This window comes from Mauremys mutica, chromosome 7, assembly GCF_020497125.1.
Source record: "Mauremys mutica isolate MM-2020 ecotype Southern chromosome 7, ASM2049712v1, whole genome shotgun sequence".
Lineage (NCBI taxonomy): Eukaryota > Metazoa > Chordata > Testudines > Geoemydidae > Mauremys > Mauremys mutica.
This window is the reverse complement of record NC_059078.1, coordinates 29966769-29978703: the sequence shown is the minus strand read 5'-3', so window position 1 is coordinate 29978703 and position 11935 is coordinate 29966769. Positions and strand designations below refer to the sequence as shown.

General features: G+C 50.3%; 1 pseudogene; it reads right to left on the bottom strand.

Moving 5' to 3' along the window:
- Positions 1 to 826: 826 nt before the first annotated feature.
- On the bottom strand, positions 827 to 9328 carry LOC123374029 (annotated as a pseudogene).
- Between the last annotated feature and the right edge of the window lie 2607 nt (positions 9329 to 11935).

Genomic DNA, 11935 nt, shown 5'->3' with positions numbered 1-11935 from the left:
GGTTCAGCAATTTTCACGCCCCCTCCCACCAGTGCAGAGGGGTTTGAACCCATCAGTGGTAGTACTGGACACCACTAGGCTATCCTTAATCTACGGGGCCAGGAGAAATACTTTCCCCACGTGCCGTTATCCTTGGGAACTCATGGCTACAAGATTCCAAGTTCAAGTACTTGGATTCAGAAAGGGAGTGGATGGTTCTGTGGGTAACTAGAACATGCGAGTTCCAGGAGATTTAACACATTTTGAAGTGGGTTGGATCTAAAGCTGACGGCTTTGGGCCATGAACCCCCAACCTCTAAATTATCCCATCACTGCTGCATCTTTTGCAAATGTCTACAAAGCAACTGCTGGTGACAGGCTACTGGGCGCAAACCTCAGTGTAAATGCCTTGCCCTAGAGTGACTGACTCCAATGAGTTACTGGGGACGTTCACACCAGCGTGTGCCCATTGGCGCTGCTGCACCAGGGGCTCACATCACTCAAGCCCCATCAGTGGGGTAACAGCAGGGCAAGTTGACATGAGTGGGCGCACGGCCTGGGTCTGTCGTGCTTGCAAATGCCAGATCCCAGCGGGGTGGGGGGAAATGTTTGGTGACTGGCTCCTAGCCGTGGCCCCTGTGTGAGTGTGTGAAGTGCCCAGAGCCTCACAGGAGACACTGAGGGACAAGGCCAGTGGCGTGGCGGAGGGGAGAGGACAGGGTTTGGAGCCATGCAAATTGGGAATGTGGACATAAGTGTGTGTATGGGGAGAGTAAGAGGCAGATGGGGCAATGAAAAATAACCAGCCATTGAGCCGACCATGGTGAGATGCTGCAGTAAAGTGGTTTATTGCTGCTAGTGAAGCAGGTCCAAGACCCAGTGGTTACAGAAAGAGCCCAGAGGCTCCAGTTTTGTCATTAAATAGGGATTAGAAATCAGCCCGGAAGCAGAGGAATTGGTTGATTTCCAACCCAAGTTTGGATTCAAGACACTGATGTCCCACCACGTGCTGGGAATAAGGCTGGGGGAGTAGAGAAAAGAAGTGCAAGACGGAGACGGCCTGTCCCCTGCAAAGCTTTGATGGTGGAGCAGACGTTTTGGCTCATGGTCATCTCAGCGTGAGCCAGAGCAGGGCCTAGTGACCGACCGAGTTGCATTGCTGCTCTATCTGTGTCCTCTTGAGCCAGAGCTGAGACCAGATCTTGAAGTTACAGCGCACTTTCTAGGGGAGGAATGAAGCACATTAGAATGGGGGTGACTCGCAGAGGGGTTCCCAGTAAAACCTAGCTGTCCTCTTCCCCCCAGTGTCACAGCATGACCTTGGTTAAGTCACGTGTCTCTGTGCCTCAGTTTCCCCACTGGTAAAATGTGGGTGGGGCATGTGATGGTAAAGTCATTGCTGTGTGTGCAGTGGTGAGATGCTGTGGATTTGTGGGGCATAAAACCACCTGAAGAGCTAACTGAGCTTAGTATCCGGTATGTCCTGTATTTTGTGTGTTTACCCTCACACCCACCCTGGGCGGAAGGGCAGTGCTACTAGCCCCATTCTACAGATGGAGAAACCAAGGCACAGAGAGGGGAAGCGACGGGCCCAGGCTTGCACAGGAAGTCTGGCAGAGCAGGGACTAAAACCCAGCTTCCCAGGGTCTCAGGTAAGTGACCTCCCCACTCCCCATCCTTGTGACTCTGCCATGCCCAGCAGTTCCTTGCCCCTGCCCCAGAATCATCTCCCAACTCAGGCAATGCCAGGTTTTAACCTCCCTCCCAGGAGTGTGCCCAGCAACTCCTGCTATTTACCCTCCAGTTCGATACACAAAGAGCCGGCTGGTCTTGGAGGTGGATTGGGCTGGGAAAGCAGCAAGGGCAGGAATAGCAAAGGGCTCCAGGCCACCTCCCTCTGCACCACACCAAGCAAATCCCCACCCCCATTCCCCCTTCTGCACCTTCTCCAAGACCAGCAGAGGTTGGTTGGTTGGTTGCAATCAGGCTCACAATAGATTCTGGCTGAGCTGCCTCCCGCCCCCAGCGCAGTGTGGAATTGGGGCAGGGCCGGGCCCCGCTAGTTAGGAGCGGATGATGATGATACAGTTATACAGGGTTTAGACCCAATGGAAACGTTTCCCTTTGCTCTCGAAAGCAGCACCCTGCAGAGAGCGGAACCCGGACCCTGCAGCCAGAGCAACAGTGAGTGTGAGCCCCTCCCTCATCTGGGCCCCTCTTCCCCTTCCCACTGCTTGTCCAGTTAGATGGGAAGGGCTTTATCATGGGGAGTGTCCCTCAGCTGGGCTCCACCCAGTGCCCGGCATGAGGGGACTCCCCACCCCCCATCTCACTCAGAAAATCAATTATTGGCAAACCAAACTGGTGCCCCAAACCCAGGAGCTGAACCCCGAATAGGCCCAGTCCTGTCCTCTCACCTTCTGCTGGGACGGGGGCGGCAGGAGGCACTTCTTGAGCTCCACGACGCCATCCTGGTTTTTCTTGCACAGTGTCTCGACCAGTTCCATGGTCAGATGTAGCATGAGCCCAGACACAACCTGCCAGGAAATTGGGCAGCCCGGCCTGGGGATGAGTCCCAGCACGACCCCTGAGCCCTGCCCCTGCCCCTGAACACCAGGAAATACGAGGGGCTGAGCTCTGAGCCTCCCCATTGCCACATGCTGCCTCCTAGACCGTGTCCAAGCAAACGCAGTTGTGGGGGGGCAAGGGGTCAGTCTGTCCCACTTGGGCTATGATCTGGGTTCAAAGCCCTTTGCAGGCCTCAGGGGATTTGCTCCCAGCGCCCCAGGGGGCATTAGCGCCCATCCCCCGTGTCACAGAGCAAGGAGCAGGGAATGAGGGGAAAGGGCAAAGTTAGCCAAAGGGCCTCCCACTGGGGGACTCAGCTGGGGAAGCCTTGGGCTGGGTTTTCAGTGGTGTTGGGGCAGCGGGACACCTAGGTGCCAGCCTCATTGCCCCGCCGCACTGCGGGTCCCAGCTATACCTCCCCTCCCCCCAGGTCCAAGCTCCACCAGATCCCTTCCACCCGCACCCTGCAGCCTTACTGCAACTCTGCCCCCCTGGATCCCAGCCCCACCAGACCCCTCATTTGGGGCTGCACCCCCAGCCGTACTCCCCTCCCCTGACCCCTGTGACACCTGCATCCACTCACCTGTCTCTGGGCGCTCAGCACCTGCAGCCCCCTGCAGTAGTACAGGCTCTTACTGCGCTGGTTGTAGGTCTGTTCGGCTGCGTGCGCCGCCTGCTGGACTTCTGGGTCTGACACTGGCACATTGCGCAGCCCCCCAGCAACAGAGTCCCCCAGAGTGAGGGGAACCCCCAGGAGGAGGAGGAAGCACAGCCAGGGACCTGCCACTGCTGCAGGGAACGCCATGGCTGAGAATGGCCAGAGCTGGGGATGGGGTGCTAAGATATAGGCAGGGAGCCCCACCCCCTGGGATGGCCCCACCGACATGGGGAGGGAGCCCTACTCCTGATGGCCGCACCCAGAGGGGGTAGAAAAATGTCACCCTACATTACATAAGACCCAAGTATAGATGGGAAATAAACCCTCAGGGCTTGATTCAGCCAGGGGAAAAGGGCCTTTGTGGGGCAGGCCATCCCAGAATTCCCCATTAGGTGGGACATTTCTTGCACCTTCCTCTGAAGCAACTGGCAATGGCCACTGTCACAGGCGTGATGCCAGGCTAGATGGGCCCACTGGTCTAAATGGGTGTGGCCAGTCCTAGGAGAGCCCTGCCCCCCAGTAGAGAGCCCCACGTACAGCAGATGGAGAAACATCCCCTAACAGGAGCCCTGTTAGCTGACGGATGGAGCCCTGCCCATTGAGGGGGGTCCCTGCCTCAGAGAAAAAGGCCTGGCCTCAGCTACATTTAGAGCAACCAAACAGCAAGTGTGAAAAATCAGGACGGGGGTGGGGATTACGAGCCTATATAAGAAAAAGACCCAAAAATCAGGACTGTCCCTATAAAACTGGGACATCTGGTCACCCAAGCTACATTCCCCTGTTGGTCAGCTAGTAGCTGGGCAATGGGCACCAATTGATCTATTTTCCTTTGTCCCAAATCCATAGTATTTATGGACAAGGGAGGGACGGGTACAAAGAGACTGGTCACCAGTGATGCCCATTCAGTGTTGTCTGCCATGGCCTCTGTTATGTCCTCCGCAATCTGCACACGTGGCCACAGGGCCTGGATCCCAATCGGAGTCAGAGAGGTGAGGGTCAGACCGCATCCATCCAGGCTCCCCCAGCATGGTGCTGTCCCCACAGAAAGGTTGTGGTATCCCAGAGCACATGCTATGTCCCCAAGCTGTATCCCCTCCTTCACTCTCTCTTTAATGACTCATCAAGCCTAACCTCCCTCACTTGTGGTCAGGTTAATTCGTGCCCAATTTCACCCCGTTCCTCATGCAGATTTGAGGGATCTGTCTGTACAGCTTATGAATTCTGGTTCATACTATGGAGTGGCTCTTAAGAAAACTGCTGTACCATGAATGCCTGTCCCGATGCGTAACCCTGTGCCCTCCCAGCCGGAGAGAGAGCAGGTCTTGCCCACGCTGAGGACAATGGAGAGTTCTTAACTTTGATCCCAGCATAGTTATGCTAATGACTGGGCATCCTAGAGGAAACTGCTTGTACCCATCATCTCTGAGGGGAGGTTATTTAGGGGCTGTGAGTTGTTACCAAACCACAGTGCAAAGGAAGCCAGGGGTTGGGAGGGGTATGTAGAGAGAATCACATGGGAAACCAGAGGTGTGACCCACAGGATGCCTGGCAGGAGGAGGGAATGGGTGGGTCAGACTGGCCAAGGGAGGCATGCTGGGGAAGAAGCCTCCATGAGGAGAAGCAGCCCTGAATGTAGGGCTGCATGAGGTGGGGGATTCCAGCTGTCTGCCTGGACACAGATGATCCCCCAAGGCCTCCCCAGGGAAGCGGGGGGGGGGGGGCTCACACAAGGCTTTGGGGTTAGGAGGTTTGTTGTGTCCTGTCGGGTCTGGGGTCTTTGTGCTCTGTCTGTTAAGCAGAAGAGAGCCGCAGGGTGAGAGGCTGGGCAAAGTGTGAGCCTGTTAAATAGCTGCCATGGGCCTCCTGAGAGAGCTAAGTGGTACCCGGGAGGCTCCCACCTTGTGTTGGGTCCTGGGACAGAGCAGACTGAAGGGACCGTGCTGTACAGGCCATAGTTGAATTGTGGACTGAGTAACTGTGGTTGGCCAAATGTCCACGTCGGTGTTACTGAGAAATGCTTGAAGCAGCTTTTTGGGATGCAGGGCAAAAGGTTGTTAGGCTGAGGTCACTGTCCCCACCTTTTCACGTACACACCCAGTGTCAGTAACTCACTGTCATGAGGCTGTGCTGAAAGGACCGGTCGTGTAATGCTGATGGGCATTCAGGACATGCAGAGCATTAAGACACTTATGTCCGGCTTAAGCAAAAGTGTGTTACATAGTCCTCCTCATGTGAGCCACTCACATGTCCTGCTTACAAAGACAGTGTCTCTGTGTGATCACCAAAGGGTTTTGCACAAAAATGTCCCCCTCAGACTGGAATCTTCTATGACCTCAGATTGAAATATCAATTTACTAGTGCAGATGAGCTCGAGTCAACATGCTGGAATCACCAGTATTGCCAACCCTAAAACTCATGAGCCAGGCTCACCCAAAATCATGAGATTGTTTTACACTGGGGGACTCAGCTGGGGAAGCCTTGGGCTGGGTTTTCAGTGGTGTTGGGGCAGTGGGACACCTAGGTGCCAGCCTCATTGCCCCCCCCCCACTGCGGGTCCCAGCTATACCTCCCCTCCCCCCAGGTCCAAGCTCCACCAGATCCCATCCATCCGCACCCTGCAGCTTTACTGCAACTCTATTTTTCCTCTCTCCTCCTTGTTACAACCTTTTATGTACTTGGAAATTGTTATCATGTCCCCTCTCAGTCTTCTCTTCTCCAGACTAAGCAAACCCAATTTTTTCAATCTTCCCTCATAGGTCATGTTTTCTAGACCTTTAATCATTTTTGTTGCTCCTCTCTGGGCTTTCTCCAATTTGTCCACATCGTTCCTGAAATGTGGCGCCCAGAACTGGACACAGTACTCCAGCTGAGGCCTAATCAGCGTGGAGTAGAGCGGAAGAATGACTTCTCATGTCTTGCCTACAACACTCCTGCTGATACATCCCAGAATGATGTTCGCTTTTTTTGCAACAGCATTACACTGTTGACTCAGATTTAGCTTGTGGTCCACTATGTACCCCAGATCCCTTTTCGCAGTACTCCTGCCTAGGCAGCATTTCCCATTTTGTACATGTGCAACTGATTTTTCCTTCCTAAGTGGAGCACTTTGCATTTGTCTTTATTGAATTTCATCCTATTTACTTCAGACCATTTCTCCCGTTTGTCCAGATCATTTTGAATTTTTATCCTATCCTCCAAAGCACTTGCAGCCCCTCCCACCTTGGTATCATCTGCAGACTTTATAAGTGTACGCTCTATGCCATTATATAAATCACTGATGAAGATATTGAACAGAACTGTACCCAGAACTGATCCCTGCGGGACCCCACTCATTATGCCCTTCCAGCATGACTGTGAATCACTGGTAACTACTCTCTGGGAACAGTTTTCCAACCAGTTACACACCCACCTCATAGTAGCTCCATCTAGGTTGTATTTCCCTGGTTTGTTTATGAGAAGGGTCTTGTGCCAGAGCACCGCATACACATTACTTAATCCAGGCTGAATCGGACGCCGGGGCTATTCAGCAATTTGTGTATCTAACCGGAGGGTGAAGAACCAGAGCCACTGGGTACAGACAGGAGGGCGTTTAAAGCCCGGCACCTGGTAGGAGTAGGGGGGAGTGGTCAGTCAATAGGAGGGGGTTCTGGGAAGCTATGGCCCCGCAGAAAGCAATAGATCAATCTTTGCATCCCCCTGGGAGAGAGAGGTTGTCCCCTCCGTATTGCCAATGTAGAAACTCAGGTCCAGCAAAGGGAAGAGATTTGCCTAAGGTCACTGGGGAGTCTGTGGCGGAGCTAGGAATTGACCCCAAGTCACCAGCATCCATGGCTAGTGCCCAGTCACTGGGCCTTCCTTCCTCCCTCTCCTCTGGGAAGTTGTTTTTCAAAATACTGGACTAGAGCCTAGGTGGCCTGAGTCCCAGCCGTCCCACCCCACCTGGCCCCCCAGAGCTGGGAGAAGAACTTGGGGGCCTGGAATCCCAGTTCTGTCTTGTCTATTTAGGCTGTGAGCTCTTTGGGGCAGGGACTGTCTCCTGCCGTGTGCACAGCAGGGGTCCGTTCTCAGTTGGGGCCTCTCAGTGCTACTATAATACACATAAGATACTGCACATATATATATAATGCATATAAGATAGATACTATAATACAGGCATTTTTTTGTTTGCCATTTCCTTGGTTTTATGAAAGGATGTGGAAAATGTCTGTGTCATCTTCCTGAAAAATACACTTGACTCGGTTTCCCCCAGTCGCTTCTGTATTGTTACCTACTGGGACTGAAGGGATGTGACATCACCCAGGGTGCAGTCCCGATGCTAGGACAGATGTGTCCCCTTAGTCCTCCAGTCTGCTTTGCTGTGTGAGCTGCAACTCTGCCACTCACTCCAGCCTCTGGGGACTGGACTAGATGACCTCTTGAGGTCCCTTCCAGTCCTGTGATTCTATGATTCTGGTATGCAAGTTAACTGCAGACATATTTACTCCTTTACTCCTTCTCATAACACAAGAACCAAATGAAATTAATAGGCAGCAGGTTTAAAACAAACAAAAGGAAGTATTTCTTCACACAATGCACAGTCAACCTGTGGAACTCTTTGCCGGAGGATGTTGTGAAGGCCAAGACTATAACAGGGTTAAAAAAAGAACTAAATATGTTCATGGAGGATAGATCCATCAATGGCTATTAGCCAGGACGGGCAAGGATGGTGTCCCTAGCCTCTGTTTGCCAGCTGCTGGGAATGGGCGACAGGAAATGGACCATTTGATGATTACCTGTTCTGTTCATTCCCTCTGGGCCACCTGGCATTGGCCACTGTCGGAATATTGTAATAGGGTTCAACAAGGACCTATCCTCCATTAACTTATCCAGTTCTTTTTTGAACCGCTCATGAGAATGGTCATTTTCGCAACTGAAATATATCAAGAATGAACTGCGGACAACAATGCTGCAAGAAAGTTACCTGCCCTAAGCATTCTGTGCATCGAAAGTGACAAACTCCGTAGCTTATCATTTGAGGACATCATCAATGACTTTGCTTTCCAAAAATCATAAAAGAAAATGTTTTAAATGTCAGTATGAAAAATAATGTGATGTGCAAACAGACATACTGCAGGTTGCACTGCTTCCATTAAGTGAGCTGGTCCGTGTAACTGTAAATGCTTTTGTGTTGCTGTAGATATAAAGTTTTCATATCTACTAATTAAGAAATCTCATAGATGAAAATATGTTAATGTGAAACTATTTTATAATGCAAACAGGCATATTGCAAGATGTGTTGCAGTTAGATTATTATTCTATTTTTATAACTTCGCCTTTGTATATATGCAAATATAAAGCTGTCGTGTTTATATATTCAATGTCCTTTCTGTGCAAAATAGTAAATCCTTTTTTTTTATGGTATGGGGCCTCTTACACTTGACATAGCTTAGGGCCTCAGACAGAATGTCATAATCCAGCCCTGTTTTTCTGCATGCAAATGATGACCTGCCCCCCCCCCCAAGTTCGGAGACACCCCCCCCCCAGAGTGAGGGGAACCCCTAGGAGGAGCAGGCAGTGCAAACAGAGACATGCCACTGCAGCAGGCAACACCATGGGCTAGAATGGCCAGGCCAAGGCAGAGGAGGAGGGTGAGGAATAGGAGGAGGGTGGGGAGTGTAGTCAGATGCTACCAGTGTGGTGCTCTGCTCTGTTCAATGTTGATATCAGTTGGCTGCGTGCGTGTGTTCCCTCTGTGTGCTGTCCCAGCTCTGCGCAGATAGCTGACACAGCAGACCCCGAGAGAACCCCCAATGACCACAGACTCTAGTAAGGTACGAAGGCACATCGACCAGGTTTATTGTCAAAGAGAAACACAGTCTCCAGCTCCCCGGCATAGAAGTCCAAGGTGCTGCTGAGGTGTGGCTAGCTAGTACTTATGTGCTCCCTGACAATGGACTCAGCTCAGTCAGTGGTGGGACTTTCCACTGCCCCCTAGGCCGGACAAAGACCTCCACTCAAGGGTGCATTCTTATACAGAGGTACAAACAAGTTACACATCACTCCTGACGTATTGAGGTGCAACCCCTCTACGTAGCAAGGTACAACCCCTCTACATAGTAAGGTGCCGCCTCTCACCTTGTACATGTTGATTCAAACAAAACAATTCTATCCATCATATTAAGCTTTGGGCCCTGTCATTGGGATGGGTCAGCCTGTTCCTTGTTACCCGTCTGGAGTGTACAAATATGCGAATGTTCTGATATCTGGTGTCCAGTACCTTTTAGGTATGTGTCTTTTTGCAGTATCAGCCCTTTCCTTGCCAGCTTCTGTGAGCAGGGCCTGCCTCTGGCTCACAGCTTAACTTTGCTTTATGTTAGCAAAGTCTTGACCATTACTTTAATTCAGGCCTTAGGCTTCATACTGGGTCTCTGATACCAAGGTTTATACATCAGGGCCTCCTCTTACTACAGAGGGATAGAGCCCCACCCCCACCCTGAGACAGCCTCACCTACATGAGGAGGGAGCCCTGCCTCCTCAGATAGCTCCACTCACAGGAATGCACATGGATCAGCAAAGTACAGGTGGGGACGTGGACGGGGTCTATTACAAACCACCGAATCAAACCAGAGAGCAGGACGAGATGCTCCTTAAGCACCTGTCTTTAATGTGTGGAAAGAAAAATTGTTGCTGTGTGGGACCTGAATTTGGGAGCCATCTGCTGGAGGGCCTTAAGCAACAAGTAGTAAAGCATCATGAGCATTTCTAAACCTTGTACAGGATGAGTTTCTAGCATAAATGGTGTCACACCCAACATGTAGTAACTCTATTTTGAACCTCATCATGGTGACTAAAGAGGAATGAATCACTCGATGGGAAGTTGCTGGTTGCCTAGGGACCAGTGATCGTGACCCGATTACATTCAATATGGGCTAACAGAAAACAGTCCCTACACTTGGGGCTCCAAAAGGGCTAATTTCCCAAAGCTGAGGAAAATTGTGAGCAAAATTGACCGGGGGGGGATTTAAACAGAAAAAATGTGAATGAAAATTGGGAGATTTTAAGAGGAGTTTATTTGTTGACCAAAAAGCCAAAGGAAAGATGACAGCTTTAGCTAGAAGTCCTTCCTGGCTCGGTGCAAAGCGAAGGCAGCAATTAGAACTAAAAAAGCAATATATAACAAATAGAAAGGGGGGAAAATAGATAACAATGGATCTAAATTAGAAGTTATAAAGTGCAGAACATTTACAAGGCAAGCTAAAGACATCAGGGAAAATCTGTGGTTGGCTGGGCTAAGGACAATAAGGAGTTTTTAAAGTATGTTAGGAATAAATGAAATCCTAAGAATGGTATAAACTCATGGCAAGACAGAGATGGTAAAACTGCTAATAATGATGCAGAAAAGGCAGAAATGTTCAATAAATTATCTGTTCTGTGTTTGAAAAGAAGCAGGATGATGTGCTTATATCCTATGAGGATGATGAAGTACTTACAAGTCGATTAGCAACTGAGGAGGATGTTAGACAACAACTACTATGGATAAACATTTTTTAAATCTGCAAGCCAGATAACTTGCACCCAAGAGTACTAAAATAGTTGGCTGAGGAGATCAATGCCCTGACTGATGTTCATTTTTAAATAAATCTTGGAATACCAATGACATTCCAGAAGACTGAAAGGGTCTCATGTTATGCCAATATTTAAAGAGGGCAAGCTGGATGACCTGGGTAACTGTAGGCTGGTTAGCCAGACATCCATCTAGGGCAAAATAATGGAAAAGCTGAAATGGGATTTCAACTAAAGGATGAGACTCTAATTAGTAGTTTTATGTATAAGCTCTGGGGCCTGAAGCCCTACAGGAGAAGGAGCCCACTACAGGAGAGATCCCAGAGGACTGGAAAGGGGCAGATATAGCACCTGTCTATAAAAAGGGGAATAAGGACAACCCAGGAAATTATAGACCAGTCAGCTTAACTTTGATACCCAGAAAGATAATGGAGCAAATGATCAATTTATAAGTGCCTAGAAGATAATAAGGTGATAAGCAATAGTCAACATGGATTTGTCAAGAACAAATCATGTCAAACCAACCTAATATCCTTCTTTGCTAGGGTAGTAATGTCACACCCCAATGGCCCCCTGCCCTTAGGGAGTCCCCCGGGAAGGTGAATCAACACTGTATATTGCTAATGCTGTTGCAAGCATCGCAAAGCATTTTGGGGAGGGTCAAAGGTGTGTGAGTGGGGAGTGGAAGTTTCCTTTGCAAGTACTAGAGGCCGAGAGGGGAGGAAGGAAAGGAGCAGAGAACGGGTTAATTCAACACTGCAGCTAGCAAGCTCAGTCTGAAGATAAAAAGCTAACTCCAGCCAGCTCAAGGCCAGCTGCTACCTGCCAAGACAGAAGGGGGGAAGTCCAACCCCCCCCGCCCCCCCCGACCAGCTGTGAGAAAAGAAGAACTAAGTGAGACCCATAGCTGCAAAGATAACAGCGAGCCCAGTGAAGGCCAAGTCAGAAAAGAAAACAGTCTCCGGAGCCGGGATGTTTTGGGAAAGGGAAAGAGATCACAGAAAGCGGTTTGGACTGGCACAAGGAGCACCAGGAACAGAGGTCACAGAATGGAACATCCCCAAAGGAGCCCAGGACTTAAAACCCTCCTGAGAGTTAAAGCAATTTGGAGATTACAGCAGTTTCCCTGGACGACCTTGGCCCAGGGCAAAAACTCCCGTCCATCCCTTCCCCTCTTCTTCTTATGTT